Source organism: Ovis aries, chromosome 9 (genome assembly GCF_016772045.2).
Source record: "Ovis aries strain OAR_USU_Benz2616 breed Rambouillet chromosome 9, ARS-UI_Ramb_v3.0, whole genome shotgun sequence".
NCBI classification, from domain to species: domain Eukaryota; kingdom Metazoa; phylum Chordata; class Mammalia; order Artiodactyla; family Bovidae; genus Ovis; species Ovis aries.
The window spans coordinates 7,621,035-7,637,142 of NC_056062.1; positions in this window are offsets into that span (position 1 = coordinate 7,621,035).

The window sequence follows — 16,108 nt, forward strand, 5'->3', positions numbered from 1 at the left end:
TAGAAATTAATTTTCACCTGTTCTTCAGGGTTACTGGTTTGGTTATTTACACAAAACACTCTATAAGCTATGTTTTCTTAGGTTAGAATTTCTTCCTGAAATTCCTCATCCATTTTCATAAGTGTCTCAATAAAATTTTGATTCATAAAGCCACTTTTATCTTATGTTCATGCTACAGTTTATTATTTTAAAATATTTATTGAACATCTCATCAAGATTCCATTGATGTTGATAGCTTACAGTGAAAGGCATCAGATTTGTGACCTCTGAAGGAGAGAATTTCTCTCCAGGACCAAAGACACAGCTTCAGTCACTGAGAGCTTTGTACAGCAAAAGTTTTATTACAGTGACAAAGGGATAGAGAAAGCTTATGACACAGACATCAGAAGGGGGCAGAGAATGCTCCCTCTCTACTCTTAGCGAGGAAATATATTTCTTCAATTGGTTACTAACAATAGATGATAAGAATGTCTCAAGATTGCAAAGGTCTTACCAGACCCACTCCCACAACATACATCTTAAGATAACAGGATTATTCATAAGATTCTTAAGAAGGAGAAACCTGTCCTCAAGCAAAATGTATTGGTGTTATATAATCATTAGTACAGAGCTTTGACTAAGATGAATGGATATAGAAAAAGTTCATCCCTTTCCCCTCTTCAAGGCCACAGACTCCTTATCAACCTACCTAAGAATTAGCTCTCTCAATATTTCAGGGCCTCTATAGTTAGTAAAGACAGTCTACTTTGTTTAGACAATTTCTATTATTACTGGGGGTAGAAACTCTAGTTGTCTCATCAATATCATTCACTCTTTCTTATTTAATCACGAAACACTTACATCTGTAGAATGTATCCAGATGAAATATTAACTCTCATAAAGTTCGTTGCAGTTAGACATGATTGTGAAACTAACTTTTGCTCAGTGAAATTTAAACATTTCACAAAACAAAACGTGAAATGTAAGCTGAGTTTGTTGTGCTCGATTTCTAAAGTTGCCTCCTAAAATTGAAACAGATAGCTTAGAAACATTTTCTGTTATTGTTCTTCCTTCCACATCTTATCTACAAGATGTGTGTGCTATGCCTATGAAATAAATTAAATCTTTAGTTAAGAACTTCTTCAAACAAATCTCCATTGGTATTGTACTGTTCTCAACCATTTAAGAACAATACAATATCAATTCAACTTAATTTTTTCCAAATGAAAGAAGAATGAACACTTTCCAACTCACTTTGTAAGTCCACATTAACTTAACAAAACAAACACAAATACAAGTGTATAGTAAATCCTTATGTATCAGTTGCTATCTGTACATATATAATATTTCCTAGATCTAGCCTTGGAACGTCCAGAAAATTTACACCAGAATAGGAATGAAAATATAATATGTAAAGATCCCAGAAAACATGGCTTCTAAATGCCACTTTTGCAATAAAATGAACCATGACTCTTAAGAATTGGTTGACTCCAGGGCTGAGCCAGGGGAAAATGCACAGTGAGCCAGGAACATCTTGTAACACTGAAAAGTAGGGAAGCCTTAAAACATGGTTGGAGGCATGCAGAAAGAACACAATAGGCAACCTGAAAGTGATCGCAGTTGCTGAAGCAGGAAGAGATTTAGAAATATATTAAATAACAATAGAATCCTACTATGGCCTACAGAATACAATGAATATCTATAACTTATACTAATATAAGTAGATTAATAAACTGGGGAGAAAAATCAGCTCTCCTTTATAGAAGAATTCTATATGGTCAAGAAAAGGGAAAGTAGAAAATCACATTTACAGCATCTATTCATAAATGCTGCAAGTGAAGCTTACTAAAGAATTATACAATTACCAAATACAAGTTGGAGGAGGATGAAATATTCCATAAGTTCAAAATATGTCATATGAGAGACATCTTTAAATCACCAAAGGGAAAATGATAGCAAGATTGGCAGATGCTGCCTTGATGAGTAACCAAGGGTCACATCAAAGACACCTCAGACCAAGACCCTTGTGACAGCTACACTAAGAAGGCTCACTTCCTTGTTATCCTGGGCAAAAATTCATAACCTGAGGCTGATCATGAACAAATACTAGACAAATTCAACTTGAGATACATATTATGAAATAACTGACCTTTGCTCCTCCAAAGTGTCCAGGGTGATTGACAAGAAAGGACTGAAGGACTGTCACAATTTAAAGGGAAGTGTAGAGACATGACAATTCAATAACACATGAGATTCTCGGTCGGATCCTTGAACAGATAAAATTATGGGCACAGAAAAACTGAATCTTCAATAAAATCTGCAGTTTAATTAATAGCACTGTAATAATGTTATGCTGTATTAATTTCTACTATACAGTGAAATGAATCATATATATTTATATACATATATATACACACATTCTTTTCCATTTTCTTTTCTATTTTAGTTTATTACACAATATTGAATATCATTCCCTGTACTATACAGTAGCACCTTATTCTTTATCCATCCTATACCTACTAATTTGCATGATAATGTCAAATTTCCAGCCCATCACTATACTGTTCCCTCCCTTGGCCACTACTAAAGTTTTCTCTATGTCTGTGAGTCTGTTTCTGCTTCATAGATAAGTTCATTTGTATCATATTTTAGATTCCACATGTAAGTAATATCGTGTGTTATTTCTCTTTCTCTTTTTGACTTACTTAGCTTAGTACGGTAAATTCTAGGTCCATCCATGCTCCTGCAAATAACATTATTAAATTCTTTCTTTATGGTATTGCATATAGGCACTACATCTTCTTTACTCATTTACCCATAAGTGGACATTTAGGTTGTTTCCAAGTCTTAACTATTGTGAATAGTGCTGCTATTGAACATAAGGGTGCATGTATGGTTTTGAATTAAAGTTTTGTCCAGATATATTCATGAGTGGGATTTATGGATCATATAGCTGTATTTTTAGCTGTTGAGGAAACTCCATATTGTTTTCCACAGTGTCTGCATCAATCTACATTACCGTGAACAGCAATGCTATCTTTATTAGTGTGTCTACTAGCAGCTGAATAATTCATTGCCACATTCCTCCCGATGGCACTAATCATTTATGTGATCATGTGCATTTGTCTTATACCATCTTGTTTATGGAATTTGTCTGACCTTTGTTCAATGGTTTTATAGATTCATTATATTTCCTTTTATAGTAGGTAAACAGAATCTCAAAGATCTTCAAACTCTCATGATTGTGAAGAGTAAGAAGGATAGGTGTGGACAGATTGATAAGTTACACTAAAGAAAAAGCTCAAAGTTAAAATTGGATTAAGGTCTCAATGCTTACAAATAAAGCTTGGAATGATAATATATTTATGCTATTTCATGTAGTCATAATTTTTTAAAACCACATGTATTATTAAAATGAACTGAATGAGTAATAGCAAGATATGCTACTTTTAGAAATGTTCTATGTAAAATAAAATGTATGTGAGTAGAATATATTTTACAAGCTATATACCACATCCCAGATAAGTAATAAAGTAAAATACAGAAATTTAGTCCTACTGAGATAAGTACACAAAGGTTTCACTGGTGGATTCATTTAAAATATGTTTCTTTAATGTCTTTCTATTAATAATCTGGTGAGGAAGAAAGAAGAGAGAGGGATGGACTTCAAAATGACACAAAGATACTTTGGGGGTTGTTGTCTGATTGTGGTATTGGTGATGATACAATGATGATTAATTCTGACCAGTCTGTATACTTTAAATATATGCAGTTTACTGTACTCCATTTGCTTTAAATCAAGTTGTTTAAAAATATGAAATGGACTGAAATATCTAAAGGCATAAAGGAGAAAATGAGTTAAATATCATTTATAATAGATCACAGCCTAATTGGTAAGATAAACAAATAAATATTATAGATTTACAAAGTTAAGGCAATGGGAGAGAAATGCATTTGACACTAGAGTGGTGCTCACCTTCCTAGAAAATTATAAATTAGAGAAGTAATTACCTATAGAGAGACCTGTAGGATGAAACAGTTTCCCTTGATGAAGGCAAAGGAGATGTGGGAGAGCAGAGGGAGAGACATAAATGAAGGGAAAAGCAGAATCAAAGATATGATGTAAAAAGTGCATAGTATTTAAGAATAATTTCACTTTGTCATGGATTGAAGGGAGTGGGAGAATATTAGAGCTGAAGATTTATTTCCACCCCAGCCTGATTGATATTGCACACCATGTTAAGTGGCTTTATGCAATAAGTGCTGTGGTCCATTAGAGAATTTTAGACAGGGAAGCTACTGGTAGGTAGTCTCCATAGGTCATCTTAGTAGCTACTGGAGGAACTGTATGAGTCATTCAAGAATGGAAGCAAGGAAAGATGATGTTTAGAAATAGAGTTCTGGCTCATAGGAAAAAGAAAAATTATGCTTATTTAAAATATAATTAAAGCCAAATAAACAGTATTGGTGCATGGTTTAATGTGATGGCATGGGGGAAGAAAGGGAATATATACATTCTAATAAGGTTTCTTGCAAGAAGGATTTGACACTAACATATTAATATTAAAGAAAAATAATATATTTGGAAAAAGGTAAGAATAGGATTAAGTTTTAGATAATTAAACATGTAGACTCTTGTGACAGACCCTGTTGGAAATATAGAGGGAAAAAAAAAATGATAGCAAGGCCTTAAATCTAGAGAAAGAGAGGGCATGTCTTGATGCAGGTAGAAAAAGTCCATGAAGGAGAATAATTACAATGACAAGGGGGCAAGGAGAGTTTGCCTTCTGAAAACAGAAATACTTTGTTCAAGTAAAGACACTGAACTGAAAAATTCTATTTTTATCACATAGGTCTTGAGATGCAAGTTTTCTTTAAGCATCAAAAATCAGGAGATTTGGTATTAATTTTGCTGCTCAAGAATAACAATTGTGTAACATTTTATGGCTTAATTATCTCTATCCAAATTGTACAAGGAGTCAATATTGACCTGAAACCTTTTTTTTTTTTTATTGTCCACATAATCTGTTAACATTACTTGTAAGTAATTTCTTTAGAGATTTGCAAATATTTGGGTAGCAAAGTATAAATATAAAAAGTAAAGTATAAGTAAAAGATAAATTAAAGAAAAAATGGTTAATAAATATATACTGTTGGGCTTACAAACATTGAAAATTGAAACATGCATATTGCACTATTTTCTAATTGTGTTAATATTCATCATTAATTGGTGGCAATGATGCAGGGCCAAACATATAATATGTATTTTAGAAAAATCTGTGAAATAAATGTTGCAACAGAATCCACTCCATATTCCTCATTTCTCTTACTTGTTCAAACAGTTTGATGACTACCTCAATCTTATTCTAGTGTTCCTAAGAATCTGCATAATTAGCAAAGATGGAGAATAGTTTTCAGACATTTGACAATAGCTTTTGCTCTCACAATCGCACTGGCCTCAGGACAACTATGCTCTAGCTATCCCTTTGCCTTTTCATATTCTAATTAAATAAAGCAAAACCAGTCCCAGGAAAAAGAGTTTTAAAATGCTTAATAGCTAATCATTACATAAATAAATAAATATATATATATATATATTTAAAGTAAGAAAATGCATTCACAATAGTGTTTTTTTGTTTGTTTGTTGTTTGTTTTTCCTTTTCCTGTCAGCATCAAGGTTCAAGAAAGTCACTTTTGAATTGATTTTCAGGGCAGGACAGAGATGCAGACGTAGAGAACAGATTTGTGAACACAGAGGAGAACGGAGAGGAAGAGACAAATTGAGAGAGTAGCATTTGTATATATACACTGCCCTGTGTAAAGTAGAAGCAGTAGGAACCCACTCTATGGCAGAGAGAGCTCAGCTTGATGCTCTGTGATGACCTAGAGGTGTTGGATGGTGGGGGAGGGAGGGAGTCTGATGAGATAGGGGATGAATGTGTACTTATGGATGATTCATGATGCTGTACTGCAGAAACTAGCACAACATTTTAAAGCAATTGTACTTTTAAAAAAAAAGTTAAGTAAGTTTTGTTTTTGTTTTTGTTTTTGTTTTGGTGATGGGAGGTAGAGAGATTTATATTTTGCTCAATATGAATGCTTGCACGTTGAGATGAAGAGGGTCTTCTGTCAGTCTTTATTTTCAGGAATGCTTTGAGGTTTGCATTCCTTCCTGTTGACTTAAATCAAACAGGTTTTTAAATATAAAATTGGCCTGAGTCCCTTTGGTGGGAACCCTCCAAATATTTAGATAACTGGGATTCCTTTCCTCAGCACAGACAACTCAATTCATATGGCTTGAAAGCTAATACCACCAGTTCTAAGGAAACAGCTTAATCCCAAAGGAGCCAGGCCAGAGTTTTTAAGCCTATTTATAAATGAGTAGACTGAAGTCTGGAGCATTGGCACAACTTCAGTAAAGCAGTCCCTGTTCCTAAAAGGATGGCCAAGGCATCTTCAATGAATTTTTATTGAAACAATTCAATTTCAAAATCAGGTCAAGGAACCAAATGAGTGCTCATAGGCAGAACAAAGCTTTAGTCAACAAGAAGAAACCTTTAAACAGGTCTTGAATAAAGCCTAAATAGCCTCAGAAACATTAGTATATGAGCTCGGATCCAAGACAAAGGCATATCTTCAAACTTCAAAGTCAGTAGAAGAAAAGGGACAAGGGACTTAAATTTGGGTACCACACCTGCGACTCACAAACCCCAGAGCCTTTGTTCATATATGGAAAACCACAACAATGACCTAAAACAAACAGATTTCAGAGATTCTTAACAAAGATGAGTTTATTCATGATAGGCAGAGAACTGCAATTAGAGGTCTGCAACCATGGAGCCATCTGCAAGTCCCTGGATGGCAAGGGAAGGAGAAAAATTTTATAGTTGGGAAAGGAAGCTGAGAGGGCTGGAGGAAGCAAAAAGTCTACAGCTTTACAATGGCTGAGCCGCCTGTTGGCTCTATTGTCATCACAGGGAGTGACAGCTTCCCATGATGGTCTCCTTAATCTATTTAATGGAGGTTTTCATTTGGTAAATTTCTTTAGAGTTTAGGTATTGTGAGGCAATGAAAACCAAAAGTTGAACTTAAACAAAATTGACAAATACCTTCAATATTAAATCCCTACTTCTTGCTCTTTTTATGTCTCTCTAACTAGTTCCCTTTCCTTACTTTTGATCAGAGAACCACGTTATTTCTTCCAGCTCCTTAAGACATGTTTCCTGCTCTTATTCACAAAAACAAATCAGGACTTTTTGTTGCTTCTTTGCAATGGAGGCAATTCTGGTGCTTAAAGTGAATCAATACCAGAAACAAAAGTTCTAGCCAATTGTTTCATTTAAGCTCCAATTTAAAGTAAACTCTTTTGTGAGTATTCCACCAAATCCCCAAATAAAAGTTAAGAATTCACTCTGTGACAAATCACAATATTTTTTTATTAAAGCTATTCTATATATTCTATATTATATTGCATTTTTTGTTCATATATCTGAGCTTCTGTTATATGTATATAATGTTTTATTCAGGATTGTATGCCAGAGTCGTGTATGTTCTCTTCTACTTAAGTTGACTAATGGTGTTCTGCAGAGACCTTATATTATCAAAATTTTGAAATTAATTGGTTCAATGAAAGACAACACTGTTAATATAGAGAAATCATTGCTACTTATCTGTTTAGACTCATAATAATCAAATTACTTTTTTTCTATGCAAATGTTACACTTTACAGCAATCTTTGTTTTGTTCTTTGTTAAACTGGGCTTCTTTGGTAGCTCAGTTGGTAAAGAATCCACCCACAATGTAGGAGACCCTGGTTTGATTCCTGGGTCAGGAAAATTTACTGGAGAAGGGATAGACTACTCGCTCCAGTATTCTTGGGTTTCCCTAGTGGTTCCCTTGGTAAAAAAAAAAAAAAAAAAAAAAAGCACCTGCAATGTAGAAGACCTGGGTTTTATCCCTGGATTGGGAAGAATGCCTGGAGAAAGGAACAGCTACCTACTCCTTCATTCTGGCCTGGAGAATTCCATGGACTGTATAGTCCATGAGTTCACAAATAATCAGACACGACTGAGCAACTTTCACTCCCACTTTCATGGGGTTGAATTGCTAAATTTAAAATGATAAACCATTTGATGGAAGTTGAAAAACAGTCTAACTGACTTCTTATTTGAGCTTTTGTCCATACTCTTATAGATAGCTCAATCTCCTTAATCACCATTGACCTTAATATTTCATTTGTTTTGTAACAGAATTCAACCAAGAAGGCAAAGGAAATAAGAGAACCAAAAGACTCACTGAGAGGACCCAGAGGGATGGTATGGGAAAGGGGGAGGGAGGGGGGTTCAGAATGGGGAACACGTGTATACCTGTGGCGGATTCATGTTGATGTGCGGAAAAACAAATACAATATTGTAAAGTAATTAACCTCTAATTAAAATAAATAAATTTATTTAAAACAAATAAGAGAACCTTCTTTACTGAGAGCAGTCAGTGGCTCAAATTGTGTACTGAAGAATTAGAGCTCATTATAACCAATAGCAGGATTCATAGCGCAAGTAATCCCACTTCAGTAATAATTAATGTTTCCATTTTGTATAATAAAACATCACAATTTGAAGAAATTATGCATTGATAATGTTGGCTGCTAGTGTTGGTTGCTGAATTCATGATTGTTCAGTGGATGATAATCTTAAAAAGATTTGTAAAACTATATTTTAGCCAATTAGAAGTCAAAACAACTATTGTTATTGCATAATAATAGCATCTATAGTGTGATTTTATACTTCAGGAAATATTTGCGGATTCACAGAGGAGTCTTTTTCAATCAACTAAGGATGCACAGACATAATTAAAAGATGAGGCCTAAGGGATCTCCGTACATGACATGGAAGAAGAGGAACTCATTGGCACAGGTGTGAGATTCTTATCAACTATTCACAAATGATATATCCAATGTATCTAGATTCCTGAGTATTTTTATTTATCTGAGATTCAAAAGGATAATGATATAGCAGCATTAGAGCTTGGTGTAGTTATTCATAAACTGTATTATATTCTGACTCAGTTTCTACTATTAAGATAAATATTGTCCTGATTTTGACCTAAAAATATAGCAAATTCAATGTTAATTTATAATCAAAAGACTTAGCATTCAGAAATGATAAAAATCTTATAAAGTGCACAAACATCAAAAGAGACTTGTTAATTGGTATGCCATTTCATTTATTACTATTTTTAAATTTTAATGTGGACCACCTTTAAAGTCTTTATTGAATTTGTTGTAATATTGTTTCTGTTGCCTATGTTTTGTTTTGATGGCCTTGAGACATGTGGAATCTAAGCTCTTCTATTGGGTCAAAATAGCACCGCTTGCATTGGATGAATATTCATTGGAAAGACTGATGCTGAAACTGAAGCTCCAATACTTTAGCCACCTGATGCGAAGAACCAACTCATTGGAAAAGACCCTGATACTGGGAGAAACTGAAAGCTAAAGGCGAAGGGGTGATAGAGAATGAGATGGTTAGATAGCACCACCAAATCAATGGCCATAAATTTGAACAAGCTTCAGGAGACATTAAAGGACAGGGAAGCCTGATGTGCTGCAGTTCATGGGGTCACAAAAAGTCAAACATGACTTAGTGACTGAATAACAACTTCATGGTAAATGAAATTTGATCCACTGGATTGCTAGGGAAGTCCCTGGATATTCTAACTTTATATAAAATTCTTAAAGGTATTTTGTTGTTCAGTGGCTAAGTCATGTCTGATTACCACATAATTTATCCTGAGAAACTAAGTACATTCTTGATCTGAATTTCTGGATATTTCAATTTTTCTTGATATATTTCCCATTGGATTATAACCTTTTCTACCAATAACAGCTTAAGATTTTTTTTTAACCTTCTAAGGTTGCAAACAAATTTATACTTTAAAAAATTTATAATCTAAAGGAAATGCTGGCTAAATAATTTTTTTATTTTCTCATTAAAGATTACTTCAACACATTAATGTTTGTTATTTATAAAAATTTGATTATAAACATGTATGCATTGAGAATTATACCTGTTTTTATTTTTAAAGTGCATTTGTTTTTGTCCTATGGTTTATTCTTTTATCAAGATCCTTCAGATAGTGTCATAAGAGGAAGTAATCATTGCTAAGCACACGGTAGGCACATATATATTTCTTAAATGGATACTTTTATAGCAGTCATTATTCTACTGCAATAATTTTCTAGATGCATTTTAGATTTTAAAAATCCTTATTATACTAGAGTTAAAGTTATTAAAATTTTCTCCACACATCACATTTCATGCATTCTGATTATCTCTATATTTTATTTTTGTTTGAGGTGAAATCTATATATGTGTCATTACTTATATTTGATATAAAATCATCATATATTTTCATTACTTTAAGAATCATATGATTTATTTAACATCTCCTTTCTGATTTCAAATATTGATAATCTGTCAAGAATTTTTTTTACATGTAAATGTTTAAATCTTACATTTTTTTCCACTTTAGCAGAGTATTCAGCCCTCCTTGATCTTTCCCATTCTCATAAATTTTTTTTACATTTTTAACTCTGTTTCTATTATCATATCCAAATTTAAACAAATGTCTCATCTATCCTTCCAGCAAATAATCATTGAATGTTTGCCATGTGACAGATACAAGGTATGTTTTGAGCATAGAAATGGGTGTTAGATGAAAATCGTTTACCTCAGTAATTCACTCTACTTGGTAAACAATATTGTCTAGTTCTACATGATTTCATAAAGTAGACGCCACTACACTGAAATGACTATGTAGCATGGCAAATAATAAATTTTATTGGTGTAAGCTGCTGAAAACTGGATACATAAAGTAGCCTATTCTAACGCAAAATTTTCCCATTTCTCTCCTAACTTTGCTATTTTTATCCAAAACATATCATTTAAAATAGATACCAGTGGGAATTTGCTGTATGAGGAAGGGGATCCATAGCCAGAGCTCTGTGACAATCTGGAGGGGTTGGATGGGAGCGAAGTGGAGGGGTGTTCAAGAGGAATAGGATATGTGTAGCTATGGCTGATTCATGTTGATGTATGTGGAAAACAACACAATATTGTAAAACAATTATACTCTAATTTAAAAACAAAGCCAAAAAATGCAACTATTAATAAGATATAAAACGATAAAATACTATTGAATGCCGAGATCCAAAGATGAAACAAGCATCTTTTTATACTATAGAAGATTCTGGTCATATATTGGAGTTAGTAAAATGAAAGAGGTTGATTGAGTCCTCAGATGTGGAACACCAGATAAGGAAGGTCCTTTGTAAACACCATTTTGTACAGTGTTTAAAGGGACTTTAGATCCACAGATTTTGTTTTCATGATGGTGGGGGGGAGGGGGAATAGTCCTGGATCTCATCCCCTATGGACATAAGAGATGACTGCATTCAATAAAACCGTAAGTATTTAAACATTCAAGAAGATGGTGGACTTTTGGGATAAATGGGAAATTGGTGGTGATGAAAATATAATTATACGGCTAAGAACTGGAAAGAAGCATATCTATCCATTTTATTGACATCATGCGGAAGAATATCCAACATCTTTCCTATTTCTCTCCTAACTTTACTATCTTTATCCAAAACTCATCATTTAAAATAGATAACCCAAAATGAGATTATAATCCCAAAATGGAATTAAATGGATAATCTTTGATAAATATTTTCTTTTCTTCAGAATATTCAACAGAACTGGAAAAAAAAATTATCACCTTCCCCTAAAACTGATCAATCTATGAATAGCACATATATTTCTAGCAATAATAAAAACAAGCAAGTAACACAGAGACACACACACACACACACACACACACACACACACAAATTCATTACTCAGTAAGACTTACATAGCAAACATTTTCAAAGCAAAGATAGCTCCTGAACTTTACTTAGATTTCTCCTAATTGCAAGTGAGGGAAGACCAACTTTCAGTAAGATGTTTATTTACTTAGGAAACTGGAGGGCAAATGCATGCCACTTAATTCAGAAAAATTCTTTTATTATTGGAATCTTATACCAATAATTAATTTAGTACTTTTTTTGCATCTATATTTTAAACTGTGCTTTTGTTTTTTAGCTACAACTTTTTGTATTGCTGACATGATGAGAAAAATTATGCTGAAGTGTTTATTGATTGTAAATCTGGCATTAAAATTTTAAAAATAGAGAAAATATTCTAATAAAATTTGACATACAAAATGTATAGCTTTAAAAAGTATCATAACAGGAACTTTAAAAATCAATGTTTTATTAATTATATCTATACTCAGCTAATGTCTCTAAAAATTAAATATTTATGTTACTGTTAATGACAAAAGTCATTACAAACTCTGGTTAGTTTATTTGTAGCATTTCTTTTCTCTTAAAATTTAATAGAGTTATGGTATTTTCCAACATACTTGTAATAACAATCTGTAAAATATTTACATAGTTGCATTATTATTACAACTATTGATATTTTTAATCAATATTTATTTTGTACTTTCTATGTGCTATCTGCTGTACCAAGCACTTTATAGCCACCATCAGATCTTTTATTTCTTATAACCCTTTGAGGTAGACATAATTATTTCTACCCTTGGAAAAAACAGGATTTGAGTATTTAAATAATTTTCCTAAGTATAGAGGTCTTGGAAAAACAACTAGGGTTTGAAGCTAGATTGTATATCTTGAAAACTACAACTTCGTTCTAAAATACATATACGCAGTTTTCCTTGCACAAAAATCTTCTTAACAAAATGAGAACAACTAGCAGGACAATTTAGTGAACTGAGCAGTATTTATGTTGACTCAACGTGTTTGAGTGAGGGGAAGTGAGCAACATTCATGTTTCTTGGTCAATGCATTCAAAGAACAAAATTAACCAGTGGATGAGATGTATTAAATTAAGCATCAAAATAGTCTAAACTTAAACATTTCCCATTTTAATCAGGTAACAATTGTTGATATAGAGGAAATAAAACAAAGATTTTTCATCAAATAATATAGTCTCCTAGTACACAGAACTCAAACTGTGGTGATGGAAATGTTTCAGACTGACCAATATGGTAGCCAGTGGCCACCTGTAGCAGTTTAACATTTAAAATGTCATAAGTGTTGCATGAAGAATGACATGTAAAAGTTTTATTTAAAATGGAATGTTTTAAATTTAAATTAAATAACTCAGATAATCATGATGGTAAGATCAGACACCTAGAGCCACACATTCTGGAGTGCGAAGTCAAGTGGACCTTAGGAAGCATCACTAGGAACAAAGTGAATTGAGGTGATAGAATTGCAGCTGACCTATTTCAAATCCTAAAAGATGCTGCAATTAAGGTGCTGCACTCAATATGCCAGCAAATCTGGAAAACTCAGCAGTGGCCACAGAACTAAACAGTTCAGTTTTTATTCCAATCCCAAAGAAAGGCAATCCAAAAAAATGTTCAAACTACTGCACAGTTGCACTCATCTCACACGCTAGTAAAGTAACCCTCAAAATTCAAGCTAGAGCTCAAAGAGCTGAATCGTACCTCAACTGAGAGCTTCCAGATTTTCAAGCTGGTTTTAGAAAAGGCAGAGGAACCAGAGATCAAAGTGCCAACATCTGCTGGTTCATCAAAAAAGCAAGAGAGTTCCAGAAAGACATTTGTTTCTGATTTTTCTTTTTTTTTGATCATGCCAAAAATCACTGTGATCACTGTGTAGATCACAACAGTTAAAACCGGACGTGGAACAATGGACTGGTTCAAAATTGGGAAAGGAGTACCTCAAGGCTATAAGTCGCCACCCTATTATTTAATTTATACGCAGAGTACAGTTTAGTCACTTGTGTCCAAATTTTTGCAACCTCATGGACTGCAGCACACCAGGCTTTCCTGTCCATCACTAATTCCCGGAGCTTACTCAAACTCATGTCCATTGGATTGGTGATGCCATCCAACCATCTCATCCTCTGTCATCCCATCCTCCTCCTGCCTTTAATCTTTCCCAGTATTACAGTCTTTTCCATTGAGTCATTTATTCAATTCAGGTGGGCAAAGTATTGGAGTTTCAGCTTCAGCATCAGTCCTTCCAATGAATATTGAGGACTGATTCCTTTTAGAATTGACTGGTTGATCTCCTTTTTGTCCAAGGGACTCTCAAGTCTTCTCCAGCACCATAGTTCAAAAGCATCAATTCTTCAGCAACCAATCTTCTTTATAGTCCAACTGTCACATCTGCACATGACTCCTGGAAAAAACATAGCTTAAATGATGTCTCGACTTTTGAAAACACTGTCGAGGTTTGGAATAGCTTTTCATTCAAAGAGCAAGTGTGTTTTAATTTCATGGCTGCAGTCAACATCCAAAGTGATTTTGGAGCCTAAGAAAATAAAGTCTGTCACTGTTTTTATTTTTCCCCATCTATTCGCCATGAAATGATAGGATCAGATGCCAAGATCTTAGTTTTTTGAATGTTGAGTTTTAAGCCAGCATCCTCACTCTCCTCTTTAACATTCATCAAGAGGCTCTTTAGTTCCTCTTTACTTTCTTCCATAAGGATGGTTTCATTTGCATTTCTGAGGCTAGCAATAATTCTCCCAGCAATCTTGATTCCAACTTCTGCTTAATACAGCACGGAATTTTGCATGATGTACTCTGCATACACGTTAAATAAGTATAGTGATAGTATACACCTTTCCCAATTTTGTAGCAGTTGCTACACATCCAGTTGTGACTATTGCTTCTTGACCTGCATACATATTTCTCAGGAGGCAGATAAGGTGGTATGGTTTTCCCAGCTCTTCAAGAGTTTTTCACAGTTTATTGTGATCTACACAGTCAAAGGCTTTAGCACAGTCATTGAAGAAGAAGTAGATGTTTTTCTGGAATTCCCTTGTTTTTCCTATAATACAAGGTATGTTTAAATTTTGATCTCTGGTTCCTCTGCCATTTCTAAATCCAGTTTGTAAATCTGGGAGTTCTTAGTTCGAAAACTGTTGAAACCTAGTTTGAAAAATTATGAGCAATACCTTGCTAGTATGAGAAATGAGGATATTGTGCAGTAGTTTGAATATTCTTTGGCATTGTCCTTTTTTGGATTAGAATTAAGTCTGATATTTTCCTGTCCAGTGGCCACTGAGTTTTCCAAATTTTCTGGCATATTGAGTGCAGCACTTTAACAGCATCATGTTTAAGGTTTAAAATAACTCAGCTGGAATTCCATCACCTCCACTAGCTTTGTTCATAGAAGTGTTTCCCAAGGCCCACCTGACTCCAGGATGTCTGGCTTTAGGTGAGTTATGGTGATGGTTATCTGAGCCATTAAGACCATTTGGTACAGTTCCTGTGTATTCTTGCCACCTCTTCTTAATATTGTCTGCTTCTGTTAGGTCCTTTCTGTCCTTTCTTGTGCCCATTTTTGCATGAAATTTTCCCTTGGTATCTCTAATATTGTTTTCCGGTATTTCCTTACATTGTTCACTTAAGAATGCTTTCTTATCTCTCTTTGATATTGTTTAGAACTCTGCATTTAGTTGGTTATCTATCCCTTTCTGCTTTGTCTTTCACTTCTCCTTTCTCAGCTATTTGTAAGACCTTCTCAGACAACCATTTTTCCTGCTTGTATTTCTTTTTCTTGGCAATGCTTTTTATCCCTGCCTCCTGAAAATGTTACAAACCTCTGTCCATAGGGCTGCAGTCACTCTCTGTCAGATCTAATCTCTTGAATCTATTTGTCACTTCCACTGTATAATCAAAGGGGTTTGATTTAGGTCATACCTGAATGGCCTAGTCATTTTCCCTATTTTCTCCAACTTAAGCCTGCATTTTTCAATAAGAAGTTCATGAACTGAGCCATAGTCACTTCCCAGTCTTGTTTTTGCTGATTTTATTGAGTTTATCCATCTTTGGCTGCAAAGGATATAATCCATCTGATATTGGTATTGACCACCTGGTGATGTCCATGTGTAGACATCTTCTGTTGTTGGAAGTGGGTGTTTGTTATGATCAGGACATTGCATTGGTAAGACTTTCTTAGTTTTTGCCCTGTTTCATTTTGTATATGAAGGTCAAACTTGACTAGTACTCCAGGTACCTCTCCCTA